The sequence below is a fragment of the Pleurodeles waltl genome, chromosome 1_1 (genome assembly GCF_031143425.1).
Source record: "Pleurodeles waltl isolate 20211129_DDA chromosome 1_1, aPleWal1.hap1.20221129, whole genome shotgun sequence".
Lineage (NCBI taxonomy): Eukaryota > Metazoa > Chordata > Amphibia > Caudata > Salamandridae > Pleurodeles > Pleurodeles waltl.
The window spans coordinates 33,274,665-33,293,184 of NC_090436.1; the positions used below are offsets into that span (position 1 = coordinate 33,274,665).

The 18,520-nt window shown below is 50.8% G+C and overlaps 1 protein-coding gene across 2 annotated transcripts in view; it reads left to right on the plus strand.

Annotated features, from left to right (window-relative positions):
• LOC138259489 (probable N-acetyltransferase camello) overlaps positions 1 to 18,520 on the plus strand; it is a 76,002-nt gene that overhangs the window by 28,494 nt on the left and 28,988 nt on the right. Inside the window, exon 1 of one of the 2 annotated variants that reach the window (XM_069207375.1) lies at positions 8,670 to 8,786. The exons of the other annotated variant lie outside the window; for it this stretch is intronic. The gene's annotated coding sequence lies outside the window, so the exon portion shown is untranslated. Of the gene's footprint in view, positions 1 to 8,669; positions 8,787 to 18,520 lie in introns of those variants that run through there. 2 annotated transcript variants of the gene reach the window in all.

Genomic DNA, 18,520 nt, shown 5'->3' on the forward strand with positions numbered 1-18,520 from the left:
CCCTCTCCCTTTGGAAAATGGTGTGAAGGCAGGGGAGGAGTAGCCTCCCCCAGCCTCTGGAAATGCTTTGTTGGGCACAGAGGTGCCCAATTCTGCATAAGCCAGTCTACACCGGTTCAGGGACCCCTTAGCCCCTGCTCTGGCGCGAAACTGGACAAAGGAAAGGGGAGTGACCACTCCCCTGACCTGCACCTCCCCTGGGAGGTGTCCAGAGCTCCTCCAGTGTGCTCCAGACCTCTGCCATCTTGGAAACAGAGGTGCTGCTGGCACACTGGACTGCTCTGAGTGGCCAGTGCCACCAGGTGACGTCAGAGACTCCTTGTGATAGGCTCCTTCAGGTGTTAGTAGCCTTTCCTCTCTCCTAGGTAGCCAAACCCTCTTTTCTGGCTATTTAGGGTCTCTGTCTCTGGGGAAACTTTAGATAACGAATGCATGAGCTCAGCCGAGTTCCTCTGCATCTCCCTCTTCACCTTCTGATAAGGAATCGACCGCTGACCGCGCTGGAAGCCTGCAAACCTGCAACATAGTAGCAAAGACGACTACTGCAACTCTGTAACGCTGATCCTGCCGCCTTCTCGACTGTTTTCCTGCTTGTGCATGCTGTGGGGGTAGTCTGCCTCCTCTCTGCACCAGAAGCTCCGAAGAAATCTCCCGTGGGTCGACGGAATCTTCCCCCTGCAACCGCAGGCACCAAAAAGCTGCATCTCCGGTCCCTTGGGTCTCCTCTCAGCACGACGAGCGAGGTCCCTCGAATCCAGCGACACCGTCCAAGTGACCCCCACAGTCCAGTGACTCTTCAGCCCAAGTTTGGTGGAGGTAAGTCCTTGCCTCACCTCGCTGGGCTGCATTGCTGGGAACCGCGACTTTGCAAGCTTCTCCGGCCCCTGTGCACTTCCGGCGGAAATCCTTCGTGCACAGCCAAGCCTGGGTCCACGGCACTCTAACCTGCATTGCACGACTTTCTAAGTTGGTCTCCGGCGACGTGGGACTCCTTTGTGCAACTTCGGCGAGCACCGTTTCACGCATCCTCGTAGTGCCTGTTTCTGGCACTTCTCCGGGTGCTACCTGCTTCAGTGAGGGCTCCTTGTCTTGCTCGACGTCCCCTCTCTCTGCAGGTCCAATTTGCGACCTCCTGGTCCCTCCTGGGCCCCAGCAGCGTCCAAAAACGCCAAACGCACGATTTGCGTGTAGCAAGGCTTGTTGGCGTCCATCCGGCGGGAAAACACTTCTGCACGACTCTCCAAGGCGTGGGGGATCCATCCTCCAAAGGGGAAGTCTCTAGCCCTTGTCGTTCCTGCAGTATTCACAGTTCTTCAGCCTAGTAAGAGCTTCTTTGCACCAACCGCTGGCATTTCTTGGGCATCTGCCCATCTCCGAGCTGCTTGTGACTTTTGGACTTGGTCCCCTTGCTCCACAGGTACCTTCAGACAGGAATCCATCGTTGTTGCATTGCTGATTTGTGTTTTCCTTGCATTCTCCCTCTAACACGACTATTTTGTCCTTAGGGGAACTTTAGTGCACTTTGCACTCACTTTTCAGGGTCTTGGGGAGGGTTATTTTTCTAACTCTCACTATTTTCTAATAGTCCCAGCGACCCTCTACAAGGTCACATAGGTTTGGGGTCCATTCGTGATTCGCATTCCACTTCTGGAGTATATGGTTTGTGTTGCCCCTATCCCTATGTTTCCCCATTGCATCCTATTGTAACTATACATTGTTTGCACTGTTTTCTAAGACTATACTGCATATTTTTGCTATTGTGTATATATATCTTGTGTATATTTCCTATCCTCTTACTGAGGGTACACTCTAAGATACTTTGGCATATTGTCATAAAAATAAAGTACCTTTATTTTTAGTATAACTGTGTATTGTGTTTTCTTATGATATTGTGCATATGACACTAAGTGGTACTGTGGTAGCTTCACACGTCTCCTAGTTCAGCCTGAGCTGCTTTGCTAAGCTACCATTATCTATCAGCCTAAGCTGCTAGACACCCTATACACTAATAAGGGATAACTGGGCCTGGTGCAAGGTGCAAGTACCCCTTGGTACTCACTACAAGCCAGTCCAGCCTCCTACACCGTGGTCCTTGCTGAAGAACGGGAGATGCATGGGATTGACATCCCAATACCAGATTTGGCTTGGGGGGACAATTCCATGATCTTAGATATGTTACATGGCCATGTTCGGAGTTACCATTGTGAAGCTACACATAGGTATTGACCTATATGTAGCTCACGCGTGTATTGGTGTCCCCGCACTCACAAAGTCTGGGGAAATGGCCCTGAACAAAGTGGGGGCACCTTGGCTAGTGCCAGGGTGCCCTCACACTTAGTAACTTTGCACCTAACCTTCATCAAGTGAGGGTTAGACATATAGGTGACTTATAAGTTACTTAAGTGCAGTGTAAAATGACTGTGAAATAACGTGGACGTTATTTCACTCAAGCTGCTGTGGCAGTCCTGTGTAAGAACTGTCAGAGCTCCCTATGGGTGACAAAAGAAATGCTGCAGCCCATAGGGATCTCCTGGAACCCCAATACACTGGGTACCTGGCACAAGGTGTAAGTACCTCTGGTACCCACTACAAGCCAGGCCAACCTCCTACAGCGTGGGCCTTTTTACACATTTTAGACACAGCCCCAGCTTCATGCTGGAGTTTCAGTACACTCTTTCCAATATACGTGATGCAACTCATTCTGTAGTTTAATCATACCCCCAGGCAGACAAACTCCTGCACTTGTTCAAGTGGTACACCCTGCACCATGATTTTAGCTCTTGCAGATATGTAACGGGTAAACACCATAAATTTAGTATTATTGATGTTAGGCTCAAGGCCCGAGCGGTGCAGAAGCTTAGAAAACGATCTACAATTGGCTGCACACCCGCAGAGTTTTAGATATCAGCAGTGTGTCATCTGCAAAGAGTAGCATTGTGATTTTGTGTGGGCATAGTTTAGGTGCATCATTACCCAGGAAGTTGAGTGCACAAACAAGGCCATTGTTGTAGAACATGAGCAGTGTAGGGGCCAGCACACAACCCTGGCAAACACCAGATTCAAAGTTAAAAGTATCAGCAAGCTCACCATTGTTACCACACCTAACCCTGGCCAGATTATAGGCACTGTACCCTATTAGGACAGACAAAAGGTTGTGACGGACGCCCATGTTCTTCAGAACCTCCCACAACTTGCCTCTGGGGGTGCAATGAAAGGCTGATCTTAAGTAAAAAAAAAACACATACAAGTTGCTTTTGTCAAGCGGTACGGTTTTCCAATAGAGGCAGCAAAAGCAGAAAATGTGATCTACCATGCTGACCCTATTTCTAAATCCTGCCTGGAACTCCAAGAGGATGGAATTGTCCTCAACCCAATCCATTAGCTGCCCCAAGATAAGGCAGAAAGAGAGTTTCAATAAGGCTAATGAGCCTGTACGTGCCAGGATCATCTTTACTGCCTTTTTAATAAATAGGTGTTATCTCGGCAGAATGTCAGGACCCTGAGATAGGGCCACCTTCAATCAAAGAGCGAAAGAGCTACTGAAAGAATGCAGCCCAAATCAAGGGTTCTGCCCTAAGTAGGCCCCAGGGGTGGAATCAGGGCCGGGGCTCTGTGTGCCAGAAGGGCTATAATAGCCTCCACCACATTCTTAAACTCAAAGAACAAAAGGGTACTGCTTCCTCCAGGACAGCGCGTGGCATTCATTTCTCTGTTCCCATTGATGGGCTCGGCTGCATAAATACTCGAGAAGTATACTCGAGAAGTGGTCCACCCAGATCTGGGGTTGAAGGTTGTAATATCCTCTAAAATGACTTGGTGTCCCCTGCCTTGACAACATTCCATTATATTACAAAGGTTAAAGTTGCAGAAGCCTTTTTTGAGCCAGACCTAAAAAGTGCACTCTGTGCTCATTATTTGCCTACATAACAGGGTTTTTTTTCTGAATAAAAAAGGGCAGTGTTTCCCAACCTGTGGGCCGGGGTACCCCAGGGGTCCGCAAAGCCTCCTCAGGGGGCCACAGCTGATTAGGAAATTAAGTATTAACAGATTCATAATGTATGCGAAGTAGCTGAATGTAGAACTGAACATTTTTAAACGTAATGTAAATGTCAAGGAATTTAAAATTGAGGCTATAAATTAAATGAGTATCCTCAGATTTGTAGGAGCAGTGCAGGCACATCAAACAAAATATACTATGGATGATGTGTGGCTTCAACTGAATTTCAGAACTCCAACTTTCCTATTAAAATGGGATTTTTTTTTTAATTCATATTTGTTTGCAAATTAAATAAAACGTGTTATCGTTTGTGTATGTGTTTCGTGGAATGCTTGTTTCTGTATTTTGTGTGCATTGTTTTGCGGTTCAAATCATGGACGTTTAGGCCGGGGTCCTCGAATCCCAATTATGATCCAGTGGGGGTCCTGGGTTCCAGTAATGATAAAGTGGGGGTCCTCAGGAGTCAAAAGGTTAAGAACCAAGGTCTAGGAAGCTGAGTTTTTTGTCGTGGGGAGATAAGAACCCCGTGAACATCTTTGCTCAAGACAAAGGTCTTCCGGATTCACGTGCGCAGACTGACACCTTGTGTGGCAACACGTTATCAGCGCCAGGGGCGGCAGCAGGGCGCGTGCGGCAATTTGTCATGACAAGGATGTGGCCTGGTTCGGGTGTCACTACAGATCCCAGGCGGGGTGATTTCATCACTGCTGTGTTTGCACTGCCCGGTCCAGCCCCGTTGCATTCTGGGAGTTCTGCATCGTGGGAGGGCTCGGAGTCCGTGCCCATCCGCGCAGCATCTGCGACCTGTGACCAGCGCACAGAGGCAGGCGGCTGGGGTTTCAGGAACTAGTGTTTCTGGAGAAGACGTGCTCCTGGTTGGAAGCTAGTGTTCCTGGAGGAGGCCAGTGTTTCAGGAGGAGGCTAGTGTTCCTGGAGGAGGCCAGTGTTTCAGGAGGAGGAGGCCAGTGTTTCAGGAGGAGGAGGCCAGTGTTTCAGGAGGAGGCTAGTGTCCCTGGAAGGAGGCCAGTGTTTCAGGAGAGGATTGCGTTCCTGGAGGAGGCCAGTGTTTCAGGAGGAGGTAAGTGTTCCTGCAGGAAGCTAGTGTTCCTGGAAGGAGGCCAGTGTTCCTTGAGGAGCCAGTGTTCCTGGAGAGGCCAGTGTTCCTGGAAGGAGGCCAATGTTCCTTGAGGAGGATAGTGTTTCAGGGGGAAGCTAGTGTTCCTGGAAGGAGGCTAGTGTTCCTGGAAGGAGGCTAGTGTTCCTGGAAGGAGGCCAGTGTTTCTGGAGGAGAGGCCAGTGTTTCAGAAGGAGGCTAGTGTTCCTGGTTGAAGGCTACTGTTTCAGGAGGAGGCTTGTGTTCCTGGAGGAGGCCAGTGTTTCAGGAGGAGGCCAGTGTCCCTGGTTGAAGTCCAGTGTTTCAGAAGGAGGCTAGTGTTCCTGGTTGAAGGCTAGTGTTTCAGGAGGAGGCTAGTGTTCCTGGAAGGAGGCTTGTGTTTCTGGAGGAGACGTGTTCCTGGAGGAGGCCAGCGTTTCAGAAGGATGCTAGTGTTCCTGGTTGAAGGCTAGTGTTCCTGGAGGAGGCTAGTGTTCCTGGTTGAAGGCTAGTGTTTCAGGAGGAGGCTTGTGTTTCAGGAGGCGGCCAGTGTTTCAGGAGGCGGCCAGTGTTTCAGAAGGAGGCTAGTGTTCCTGGTTGAAGGCTAGTGTTTCAGGAGGAGGCCAGTGTTTCAGGAGGCGGCCAGTGTTTCAGAAGGAGGCTAGTGTTCCTGGTTGAAGACTAGTGTTTCAGGAGGAGGCCAGTGTTTCAGGAGGAGGCCAGTGTTCCTGGAAGGAGGCCAGTGTTCCTGGAAGGAGGCCAGTGTTTCAGGAGGAGGCCAGTGTTCCTGGAAGGAGGCCAGTGTTTCAGAAGGAGGCTTGTGTTTCAGGAGGAGGCCAGTGTTCCTGGAAGGAGGCCAGTGTTTCAGAAGGAGGCAAGTGTTTCAGAAGAAGGCTAGTGTTCCTGGTTGAAGGCTAGCGTTTCAGGAGGAGGCTAGTGTTCCTGGAAGGAGGCTTGTGTTTCTGGAGGAGACCTGTTCCTGGAAGGAGGCCAGTCTTTCAGGAGGAGACTAGTGTTCCTGGAAGGAGGCCAGTGTTTCAGAAGGACGCTAGTGTTCCTGGAAGGAGGCTAGTGTTTCAGGAGGAGGCCAGTGTTCCTGGTTGAAGGCTAGTGTTTCAGGAGGAGACTAGTGTTCCTATAAGGAGGCCAGTGTTTCAGGAGGAGGCTAGTGTTCCTGGAGGAGGCCAGTGTTTCAGGAGGAGGCTAGTGTTCCTGGAAGGAGGCAAGTGTTTCAGGAGGAGACCAGTGTTTCAGGAGGAGGCCAGTGTTTCAGGAGGAGGCTAGTGTTCCTGGAAGGAGGCCAGTGTTCCTGGAGGAGGCCAGTGTTTCAGGAGGAGGTCAGTGTTCCTGGAGGAGGTCAGTGTTCCTGGAGGAGGCTAGTGTTCCTGGAAGGAGGCCAGTGTTCCTTGAGGAGGCTAGTGTTCCTGTAAGGAGTCCAGTGTTCCTTGAGGAGGCTAGTGTTCCTGGAAGGAGGCTAGTGTTTCAGGAGGAGGCTAGTGTTCCTGGAAGGAGGCCAGTGTTCCTTGAGGAGGCTAGTGTTCTTGGAAGGAGGCCAGTGTTTCTGGAGCAGAGGCCAGTATTTCAGAAGGAGGCTAGTGTTCCTGGTTGAAGGCTAGTGTTTCAGGAGGAGGCTAGTGTTCCTGGAGGAGGCCAGTGTTTCAAGAGGAGGCCAGTGTCCCTGGTTGAAGGCCAGTGTTTCAGAAGGAGGCTAGTGTTCCTGGAAGGAGGCTTGCGTTTCTGGAGGAGGCTAGTGTTTCTGGTTGAAGGCTAGTGTTCCTGGAGGAGGCTAGTGTTCCTGGAAGGACGCTTGTGTTTCTGGAGGAGGCCAGTGTTTCAGAAGGAGGCTAGTGTTCCTGGAAGGAGGCTTGTGTTTCAGAAGGAGGCTAGTGTTCCTGGAAGGAGGCTGGTGTTTCAGGGGGAGGTCAGAGTTCCTGGAGAAGGCTAGTGTTCCTGGAGGAGGCTAGTGTTTCAGGAGGAGGTTAGTGTTTCAGAAGGAGGCTAGTGTTCCTGGTTGAAGGCTAGTGTTTCAGGAGGAGGCTAGTGTTCCTGGAGGAGGCCAGTGTTTCAGAAGGAGGCTAGTGTTCCCGGTTGAAGGCTAGTGTTTCAGAAGGAGGCTAGTGTTCCTGGTTGAAGGCTAGTGTTTCAGGAGGAGGCCAGTGTTTCAGAAGGAGGCTAGTGTTCCTGGAAGGAGGCTAGTGTTTCAGAAGGAGGCTAGTATTCCTGGAAGGAGGCTTGTGTTTCAGGAGGAGACTAGTGTTCCTGGAAGGAGGCTAGTGTTTCAGAAGGAGGCTAGTGTTCCTGGAAGGAGGCTAGTGTTTCAGGAGGAGGCCAGTGTTCCTGGTTGAAGGCTAGTGTTTCAGGAGGAGACTAGTGTTCCTATAAGGAGGCCAGTGTTTCAGGAGGAGGCTAGTGTTCCTGGAGGAGGCCAGTGTTTCAGGAGGAGGCTAGTGTTCCTGGAAGGAGGCAAGTGTTTCAGGAGGAGACCAGTGTTTCAGGAGGAGGCCAGTGTTTCAGGAGGAGGCTAGTGTTCCTGGAAGGAGGCCAGTGTTCCTGGAGGAGGCCAGTGTTTCAGGAGGAGGTCAGTGTTCCTGGAGGAGGTCAGTGTTCCTGGAGGAGGCTAGTGTTCCTGGAAGGAGGCCAGTGTTCCTTGAGGAGGCTAGTGTTCCTGTAAGGAGTCCAGTGTTCCTTGAGGAGGCTAGTGTTCCTGGAAGGAGGCTAGTGTTTCAGGAGGAGGCTAGTGTTCCTGGAAGGAGGCCAGTGTTCCTTGAGGAGGCTAGTGTTCTTGGAAGGAGGCCAGTGTTTCTGGAGCAGAGGCCAGTATTTCAGAAGGAGGCTAGTGTTCCTGGTTGAAGGCTAGTGTTTCAGGAGGAGGCTAGTGTTCCTGGAGGAGGCCAGTGTTTCAAGAGGAGGCCAGTGTCCCTGGTTGAAGGCCAGTGTTTCAGAAGGAGGCTAGTGTTCCTGGAAGGAGGCTTGCGTTTCTGGAGGAGGCTAGTGTTTCTGGTTGAAGGCTAGTGTTCCTGGAGGAGGCTAGTGTTCCTGGAAGGACGCTTGTGTTTCTGGAGGAGGCCAGTGTTTCAGAAGGAGGCTAGTGTTCCTGGAAGGAGGCTTGTGTTTCAGAAGGAGGCTAGTGTTCCTGGAAGGAGGCTGGTGTTTCAGGGGGAGGTCAGAGTTCCTGGAGAAGGCTAGTGTTCCTGGAGGAGGCTAGTGTTTCAGGAGGAGGTTAGTGTTTCAGAAGGAGGCTAGTGTTCCTGGTTGAAGGCTAGTGTTTCAGGAGGAGGCTAGTGTTCCTGGAGGAGGCCAGTGTTTCAGAAGGAGGCTAGTGTTCCTGGTTGAAGGCTAGTGTTTCAGAAGGAGGCTAGTGTTCCTGGTTGAAGGCTAGTGTTTCAGGAGGAGGCCAGTGTTTCAGAAGGAGGCTAGTGTTTCAGAAGGAGGCTAGTGTTCCTGGAAGGAGGCTAGTGTTTCAGAAGGAGGCTAGTGTTCCTGGAAGGAGGCTAGTGTTTCAGAAGGAGGCTAGTGTTTCAGGAGGAGGCTAGGCTAGTGTTCCTGGAAGGAGGCTTGTGTTTCAGGAGGAGACTAGTGTTCCTGGTAGGAGTGTTCCTGGAAGGCTACTCAGCGCAGGGGGCCCTGGAGCGAGCAGGTGGCCTGGAAACCCCGCAGGTGAAGTGCAGAGTCATTCAGGGCGCACACCCCGTGCAGGTAAGGCGACCGCCCCATCGGCGTCTGATTTATTTATTTCAGGTCTTAATCAAACTTGAACAGCTCAAGAGCTGCGAGGTAAACTCATAGTCCCAGCTTTCACTCACACACCTTACGTTTCATGCACTTTCCTCCATTTTCGTGTCACATGTCTTATTACACTCGTCCAGTGACTCTCGCTAGGGTAGTCCCGACAAGCCACTTCCCGTGGTCGCCATGTAAAGTATTTCTTCTAGTCTTGCATGTGCGTGACACTTTCAGTCAGTCCTGTCTCGTGCTGAATTTCGGACGCGTAGTTTCACTGTATCGCAATAAATCGAAACTCAAACATTCCATAATGCAGCCCGCCCTTGGCTATGACGCAGGACTGGCTCAGTTCTTGGGACATGACGTCATGGAACAAGCCAGTGAGTTTTAATGGAAAGGCGAGGGCAGCGTGATTTTTAAAGCCAGTGCACATTCTTTAAATCGTTAAAAAGTAGACCGTTACGGGCAAGTCACTTTAAATAAAATTAGTTTCTTGGCATGGGATGTGGTGGTTTGAGAGGTAAACACGCATCTTTTCTGTTTGTAGGTTGTAAAGATTGTTCCTTTCCAGACTGGCCTCTGCTTCAACCTTAGGGTTCCATGGGTATGGTCTAGCCCTATCTCTAAGTTCTGTAAATGACTTCAGGATGCACGTCTGTGGCATCAGTGATGTCATCAGTGATGTAATACCCGAGGTCTTTAAATGAATTCTTGTGATTGCATCACATGTCTGTGACATCAGTCATGTCATTTGAGCTCTCATTGAGCAGTATTGAGGGCTCCCAACCTGGCAGGGAGCACATCGTCATGACTGGGAGGTAAATACGAGAGATGTACCCTCTAGAGAGGTTCTAAGGAGCGAGACCCCGCTACGCCTGCATACAGTGCCTGCAAAGACAGAAAGTGAGGGACAGATGAGGCTGCAAGTGAGGCTCTGGGGTCATGCCCCCTCACAAACACGGCTGATGCCCGCAGTCAAACACAAGAGCAGATCAGAACTGCACTTTCGCCCACACAACTCATCTGAGCCCCTGCAGTAGCAGTAACAGCTCACCACCCCCCTTGCTGGAATGGAGATCGAGGCTGTGAGGAACAGCCAGGATGGGCGCTGAGAGCACCAGGTATTCCCTGGCCACCGGCCTGCCACTGCTGTGGGAAAAAGAGGAGATCTCCAGCAGTGGCCTTTGTGCCCAGGAGCCATCATCTATCTGCAGGAGGAAGAGGCTTCACAAGAAGTGAGGGGGGAGCCTGTGCGGGCATGGAGAGTACAGAGCACCCTGGTGGCTGCCAGCCCCCACAGCTGAGAGAGTGGTTAACAAGCATCTTACCTGCCACCCTGCTGAGGCTGAAGAGCCACTATGCACCCTCTAATGGCAATCTGGAACCACTGCTGGAGAAAAGACAGCTTTGCCTCCCGCAATACCCAGCAGCACCACCGGTGCCTCTCCTCCAGCGCAAGAAAGGAAGACTCGCATGAAGTGCACAGAAGGCCACACCCGGAACTTCGTAGCATGACAGAAGATGAGCCCAGCGTGGGTAGTACACAGGAGCCAGGATGAAGCACACCATGCCCTTCTGCTGACTGCTTGCTGCCACCGCAGGTGAAAGGAGACACTTCACCTGCTGGCCATGTCAAGGCAGCGCAGAGTCCACAAGATGAGCAGCTCACCACTGCCTGCTTACAGCCCCAGCTTATCCGCAAACAGTCATGGGTGTGAGCCTGGAGGAAAAGCAGCTTACTCCCATGAAACCTGGACAGCACCAGCCGGAAACAAAAAAAGGAAAGCAACAGGTCATCAACTCCCAGCAATGAAGGCAGGTACCATAGAGGGCAATCTCAAGGAAGCAGGATCCTCCAGTGAAAGGGGCCCTGCTAAGCCACATTTAAACCACCACACTGGCGGCACCCCCAGAATAGAGGTCACAGACACACCCAGAGCTGCTCAGGTGCTGCAGACACTCACCCGGCCCAGAGCCTACTGTACTGCAAGGCTCATGGAAGACCTCCACCAGCACAGGCCACACCGACTTCAGCATGTTTTTCTATCGCCATCCTGGCCTGGGCGTAGGGAAGTACCTGCCACATGCATCGCTTCTACCTTGGTGAGTAGCGGTACTGCAGCAACTCGTCAGCAAGGACAGGAGCACTGAGAGGAGAAAGGCCTCAGGCAGAGAGATCAGGCCAAACAAAAGGCTCTGAGGCCCAGCACCTCCTATGGTGCCAATAGATAATGTGAGGGTCACCCTCCAGCAAAGAAGTGACAGGGCACCAAAGTGCAGCCCATCGGTCCTCAGAACGCAATCAGGTACTGCACCAACCCACTGCCTGTGAACTCTGCCATAGCAGAGACATTGTCAAGGGGAGAGGACAGCACCATGTAGGTGACACCCACCCAGGACAGAGAGGTAGCCAGAAAAAAAGGATGCCAGTAATGTCCCTCATTGAGAGACACCAGCCTACGTCCTAAGACACCTCCAAATAAAGTCTGCTGGCCAAAGGAAAAGCCCTGCACAGAGCTGCAGCCACTCCCAGAGAGCGCTCCATGCTGGACGGCACACCATGGACACAATGCCTTTGCAACACCACAGAGCTGGGCAACACACACTGGCCCCAGCCCAAAATGTTGAGAAATCAGCTAAACGCCAAGCAGCGAAGAGAGGCTCGCGAGAATCAGGCATGCAAGAGGGAGGAACGCTCTGATGTCACACATGCTTGATGAATGGAGCACCTAGATCATGAGGGGCAACTCACAGATGGCCCTCACAGAAGCCATACACCTCCCCACACCAGGGAAACCCACAAAAACCAGGGACAGATGGAAAGGACAAAGGAAACACACTGAACCAAAGATCCTGGTACACACACAGTAGGAGCTCTACAGTATTGACTCTCACTGAAGGTCACACCATGCCACACCATCACCAACCATGCCAGATTAAAGCAATAGCTTCTAGATTCTAACATTGTGCACCGAGAGAAAGGAGGCAGACCAGAGCTCTCGACTGCCAACAGAAGAAGGCCCCAGAGTAGGGAACACCATGGATTAGGAGATCCAAGAAGGTCCCTGAAGAGAAAACAAGCAACAAATGTCTGGATACCATACGGAACTCAGGGAAAAGAGATCAGGATCAGCGACTGACAGGATCATCACTAAGCCAGAGCCCAATGCCCTAAGCCAGGTGCAGGACTATAGAGACAGTCGACCACTGAGAGACCTTGTTGGCTGACCCTGAAGATGGTGCATGCCACTACACCCAGAGTAAGAGACAGGAGAAATGAGAAATCTCCTGATCATAAGTGGAAAGTAGGTGCAGGATGAAGCACCAAGGAGAAAGAAGAGAAGGAAATGTGACCTGCCAGGTCACATACAGAAACCTGATGTCCGACCAAGTCCAGAAGGAGGTAAGATCGAACGTGCTCAGGCCTGGAAGGCATGATTGAGAAGACTCGAGCCATGGATTGAAGACATCTATCCACATTAGAAGCCACAGAGAGGAACAAGGACAGTCTGCCCACCAGGAGTAAGCCACAAGCATGCGTGAACCGAGTCTCTGCCCCAAGCCCAGCAGGAGAACCTGGAGTAAGCCACAAGGATGCGCAAACCGAGTCTCTGCCCCACACTTCCTAGGATAATCGTCCGGAGATTGTAATCGGTGACTCAGCAACACAGAGCATCCAGACTGAAGGATTCAGATACCTCTTCAAAACAAAATAGCGTAAGAACCTGCCCACCATCACTCCAAGTTACTGCAACCATCATGGCAAGTCATCGCCACCTGCCATAATGGTTCACAACATGACTAGCTACCACATCATGCCAGCCCCTATTTTGTGGGTCCTAACTACCACCCATGGAGCATCACACAACCAGAGTGGAGACAAACACCATTATCGTACTTATGGGAAGTAGCTGGAAAGGTCACCTGAAGAATCAGTCTATCAGCGACTACCTGCTCACCCTGCCTGCCTCCTGAACCCAGTGGCGAGAGCTAGTCTTGACCGGGGCCCATCAACCTCTGAGGTTGCATGAGTGACTAGGCAGTGGCTCCTCGGCGGTCTTGCAGCAGCCATGAGATAGCCTAAGCGCAGCTCATAAGCAGTCCTGTGGTTACTAAACCAAGGGACCTCTGCGAGCGCAAGAGATGGTCTTGACACTGCCCCACCAACAGACTGTGGAAGGTAGCAGGGCCGTGCAACAGGTCGCAGCACACCAAGACTGTTGTCAGCGAATTAAGCAATAACACCAGTTAAGCTTTGCAATGGACTCCGACAACTTTCCTGACGCACTCTGTTTTTTGAATTGTTGACACTAAGCACAAGTCATCCTGAGCACCACCATAGTGGACCAACTCCAGATTATGGACATGAGTCCATCCATTATGTTGCCAGAAGGTCCCTGATGTCTCTGAGCCAGTGTTAATGTCCTGAACCACTCAGGTTGAAGAATGAGTGCAGCAGGGATGTCCTGTCGCATCCAGCCTCATCAGTCAGTGCTTCCACTGCTGCCCTGCTGACTGACTCTAGAGATTGATGGACTGTGATATCCAGTTTGTTTTGTTTCTACAGCTTGGACTCGTCTTTTTCAGTTGGATTTTGGGAGGAATGTAGTCTCATGCCGGTCAGGTCATATTGCTTCCCCCCCCCAGGGGCAGTACTAACACCCACCCCACACCTATCCAACACAGGCGTCACCACCCAGGTTAATCTTTACTCTACACTATTAGACCTGCTCCCTGGTATCTCTCTTCAGAGCATAAAGGTGTTAATCTGACCAGAAGACCCACCAATAACTGTCTCTCAGGTCCGGGCAAATCAGGGTACCCTCTCTCTCCGACAATAAAATAAAATTAAACAGCTCCACGACCCCTACAACCAATCCCTCTCTGAGCAACCTTGATTGAGCATTGATCACCTCAAGATCCCTACGCCCCTTTGATCAACCGCTTTCTCTAAAACATGGAACACCCCTTTGCTACACAACTGCCGTCCACCTGTGAAGCTCAGACTAGAGGCTGTCAACATTTTGTGTGACATACATTTCCTGGATGAAACTGAAACGTGGCTCAGTGACACCTCCCAGAATCTCTTGGACCTCCTTTTGCCACCACATTCTCAGTCGCCATTTGTGATTGCAATGGTAGACGTGGTGGAGGAACTGGAAACATACACAAGGGTTCTGTAACCTGCAAGACTATTCACACTGACCACTACTCCTCGTTTCAATGCCAGCTCCTGGAACTAGCTTCTTCTAACTTTCTGAAAACCTACCATCCCCAGGCTACACTCTACCTTCATACAAGACTCTATGGAATACTTCACCAATCACCGATTTCACCGTATTCCTTGTAGACTTTAATTAGTTTTTGCATTAGCCAAGACCGTTTGATTCTACTAAAATATTGGAGATAATTGACTTACCTAAAGGGACTTTCAGCCAGCTCTCTTCATCCATTGGTCTTTTCTTGTGCCATTCACATTTTGCTTCGATCCGCTACAGCATACACCATGTAGCAATGCATCAGCCTACTTAAGTCCCTGGGTAACGTCACTTCGAGTGAATGTGTGGGCTCCTGCCCACTCTCAACACTGTCGCGACTCTTGGACTTGGTCCCCTTCTCTTACAGGTACCCAGGTCCGGCAGTCCACTGTTGTTGCATTACTGGTGTTGTTCCTCTTGAAGAAACCTCCTATCACGACTTCTGTGCTCTCTGGGGGTAGTAGGTGCACTTTACACCTACCTTTCAGGGTCTTGGGGTGGGCTATTTTTCTAACCCTCACTGTTTTTTTACAGTCCCAGCGACCCTCTACAAGCTCACATAGGTTTGGGGTCCATTTGTGGTTCGCATTCCACTTTTGGAGTATATGGTTTGTGTTGCCCCTTTACCTATGTGCTCCTATTGCAATCTATTGTAACTTTACACTGCTTGCATTAATTTTCTTGCTATAACCTGCATAATTTTGGTTTGTGTACATATATCTTGTGTATATTTCTCATCCTCATACTGAGGGTACTCACTGAGATACTTTTGGCATATTGTCATAAAAATAAAGTAACTTTATTTTTAGTATATCTGTGTATTGTGTTTTCTTATGATATTTTGCATATGACACCAGTGGTACAGAAGGAGCTTTGCATGTCTCCCAGTTCAGCCTAAGCTGCTCTGCTATAGCTACCTCTATCAGCCTAAGCTGCTAGAACACTACTAATCTACTAATAAGGAATAACTGGACCTGGCACAAGGTGTAAGTACCATCAGGTACCCACTATAAGCCAGGCCAGCCTCCTACATACTGTAAAAGCAATAAAAAGTGTCTTAAGTTCTCCTAGAAACAACAAGTGTCTCTTGCAGGGCAAAGTACCTGGTTGGCATTGAAAAATCCTCGCAGGGGACCGCAGAGGAGAAGATGCGTGGAAACAGTGAGTGTGCATCGGTTTCGCCCCTTCGCACAAGGACTTGCGTCGTTATTTTCCACACGGGGAAGATGTTGCGTCGATTTCTGGCGCGCGGACTTGGATCCTCTTCGGGTTGCGGGGTTTTTGGACGCCCCGGGGACGATGAGTGAAATCCTGGGCTTTCGGAGCGGAGTCACAGCGGCTACGTCAATTCAGGTAGGCGTTGCGTGGAATTTTCTTCTGCACAGCAGGCGCTGTGTCGATTCCTCTCAGGAAGTTGGGCGGCGTCATTCTGAGTCACCTTGCATTGATCCAGTAGGGCCGTGCGTCGAAGTTCCACTCACGTCGCTGGCACTGCGTCGATCTGCTGTCCCAAAGTCGGGCTGCGTCGTTCTGGACTCGGCATGCAGTGAATTTTTCACTGCAAGCAGGCTGTGCGTCGTTCTTGGCAGGCGGTGTGTCGAATTTTTACCGCACGGGAATTCCAGCTGCAGGAGAGAAGTCTTTTTGGTCCTGAGACTTCAGGGAACAGGAGACAAGCTCTATCCAAGCCCTTGGAGAGCACTTCTGCAGCAAAGCAAGAGAGCAGCAAGACAGAAGGGTTACAGCAAGGCAGAAGTCCTCTTCAGAAAGCAGTCAGGTGAGTCCTTTAGACAGCCAGGCAGTTCTTCTTGTCAGGGTGCAGGTTCTGGTTTCTTCTCCAGGAAGTGTCTGAGGTGGTAGGGCAGAGGCCCTGTTTCTATATCCAAATGTGCCTTTGAAGTGGGGGAGACTTCAAAGAGTGTCTTAGAAGTGCAGCAGGTCCCCTTTCAGTTCAGTCCTGTCTGCCAGGGTCCCAGTAGGGGGTGTGGCAGTCCTTTGTGTGAGAGCAGGCCCTCCACCCTCCCAGCCCAGGAAGACCCATTCAAAATGCAGATGTATGCAAGTGAGGCTGAGTATCCTGTGTCTGGGGTGTGTCTGAGTGAATGCATAAGGAGATGTCAACTAAACCCAGCCAGACGTGGATTGTAAGGTACAGAAAGATTTAAGTGAAGAGAAATGCTCGCTTTCTAAAAGTGGCATTCTAAAATAATAACATTAAATCTAACTTCACCAGTCAGCAGGATTTTGTATTACCATTCTGGCCATACTAAATATGACCATCCTACTCCTTTCAGATCAGCAGCTACCACTCAAGCAATGTATGAGGGCAGCCCCAATGTTGGCCTATGAAGGGAGCAGGCCTCACAGTAGTGTAAAAACGAATTTAGGAGTTTTATACTACCAGGACATGTAAATTAAACAGGTACATGTCCTGCCTTTCACATCCACAGCACCCTGCTCTAGGGGTCACCTAGGGCACACCTTAGGGGTGACTTATATGCAGAGAAAGGGGAGTTTTAGGCTCGGCAAGTACTTTCAAATGCCAAGTTGAATTGGCAGTGAAACTGCACACACAGTGTGAGAAAGTAGCCTCTTTCTAGCCTTGTTACCCCCACTTTTGGCCTGTTTGTGAGTATATGTCAGGGTGTTTTCACTGTCTCACTGTAATCCTGCTAGCCAGGGCCCAGTGCTCATAGTGAAAACCCTATGTTGTCAGTATGTTTGTAATGTGTCACTGGGACCCTGCTAGCCAGGACCCCAGTGCTCGTAAGTTTGTGGCCTATATGTGTTCCCTGTGTGATGCCTAACTGTCTCACTGAGGCTCTGCTAACCAGACCCTCAGTGGTTATGCTCTCTCTCAGCTTTCCAAATTTGTCACTAACAGGCTAGTGACTAAATTTAGCAATTCACTTTGGCATACTGGTACATCCATATAATTCCCTAGTATATGGTACTGAGGTACCCAGGGTATTGGGGTTCCAGAAGATCCCTATGGGCTGCAGCATTTCTTTTGCCACCCATAGGGAGCTCTGACAATTCTTACACAGGCCTGCCAGTGCAGCCTGAGTGAAATAACGTCCACGTTAATTCACAGCCATTTACCACTGCACTTAAGTAACTTATAAGTCACCTATATGTCTAACTTTCTCCTGGTGAAGGTTGGGTGCAAAGTTACTTAGTGTGTGGGCACCCTGGCACTAGCCAAGTGCCCCCACATTGTTCAGGTCAAATTCCCCGGACTTTGTGAGTGCGGGGACACCATTACACGCGTGCACTATACATAGGTCACTACCTATGTATAGCGTCACAATGGTAACTCCGAACATGGCCATGTAACATGTCTAAGATCATGGAATTGTCACCCCAATGCCATTCTGGCATTGGGGAGACAATTCCGTGATCCCCCGGGTCTCTAGCACAGAACCCGGGTACTGCCAAAATGCCTTTCCGGGGTCTCCACTGCAGCTGCTGCCAACCCCTCAGACAGGTTTCTGCCCTCCTGGGGTCCAGGCATCCCTGGCCCAGGAAGGCAGAACAAAGGATTTCCTCTGAGAGAGGGTGTAACACCCTCTCCCTCTGGAAATAGGTGTGATGGCTGGGGAGTAGTAGCCTCCCCCAGCCTCTGGAAATGCTTTGATGGGCACAGATGCTGCCCATCTCTGCATAAGCCAGTCTTCACCGGTTCAGGGATCCCCCAGCCCTGCTCTGGCGCGAAACTGGACAAAGGAAAGGGGAGTGACCACTCCCCTGACCTGCACCTCCCAAGGGAGGTGCCCAGAGCTCCTCCAGTGTGCCCCAGACCTCTGCCATCTTGGAAGCAGAGGTGTTGCTGGCACACTGGACTGCTCTGAGTGGCCAGTGCCAGCGGGTGACGTCAGAGACTCCTTCTGATAGGCTCTTACCTCTCTTAGTAGCCAATCCTCCTTCCTAGGTAGCCAAACCTCCTTTTCTGGCTATTTAGGGTCTCTGCTTTGGGAATCTCACCAGATACCGAATGCAAGAGCTCACCAGAGTTCCTCTGCATCTCCCTCTTCACCTTCTGCCACAGGATCGACCGCTGTTTGCTCAGGACGCCTGCAAAACCGCAACAAAGTAGCCAGACGACTACTAGCAACCTTGTATCGCTTCATCCTGTCGGCTTGATCAACTGTTTCCAGGTGGTGCATGCTCTGGGGGTAGCCTGCCTCCTTCTTGCCCCAGGAGCTCCGAAGAAATCTCCCGTGGGTCAACGGAATCTTCCCCCCGCAACCGCAGGCATCAAAAGACTGCATCACTGGTCCTCTGGGTCCCCTCTCAGCATGACCAGCCTGGTCCCTGGAACTCAGCAACTCTGTCCAAGTGACTCCCATAGTCCAGTGACTCTTCTGTCCAAGTTTGGTGGAGGTAAGTCCTTGCCTCCCCACGCTAGACTGCATTGCTGGGTACCGCGTGATTTGCAGCTGCTCCGGC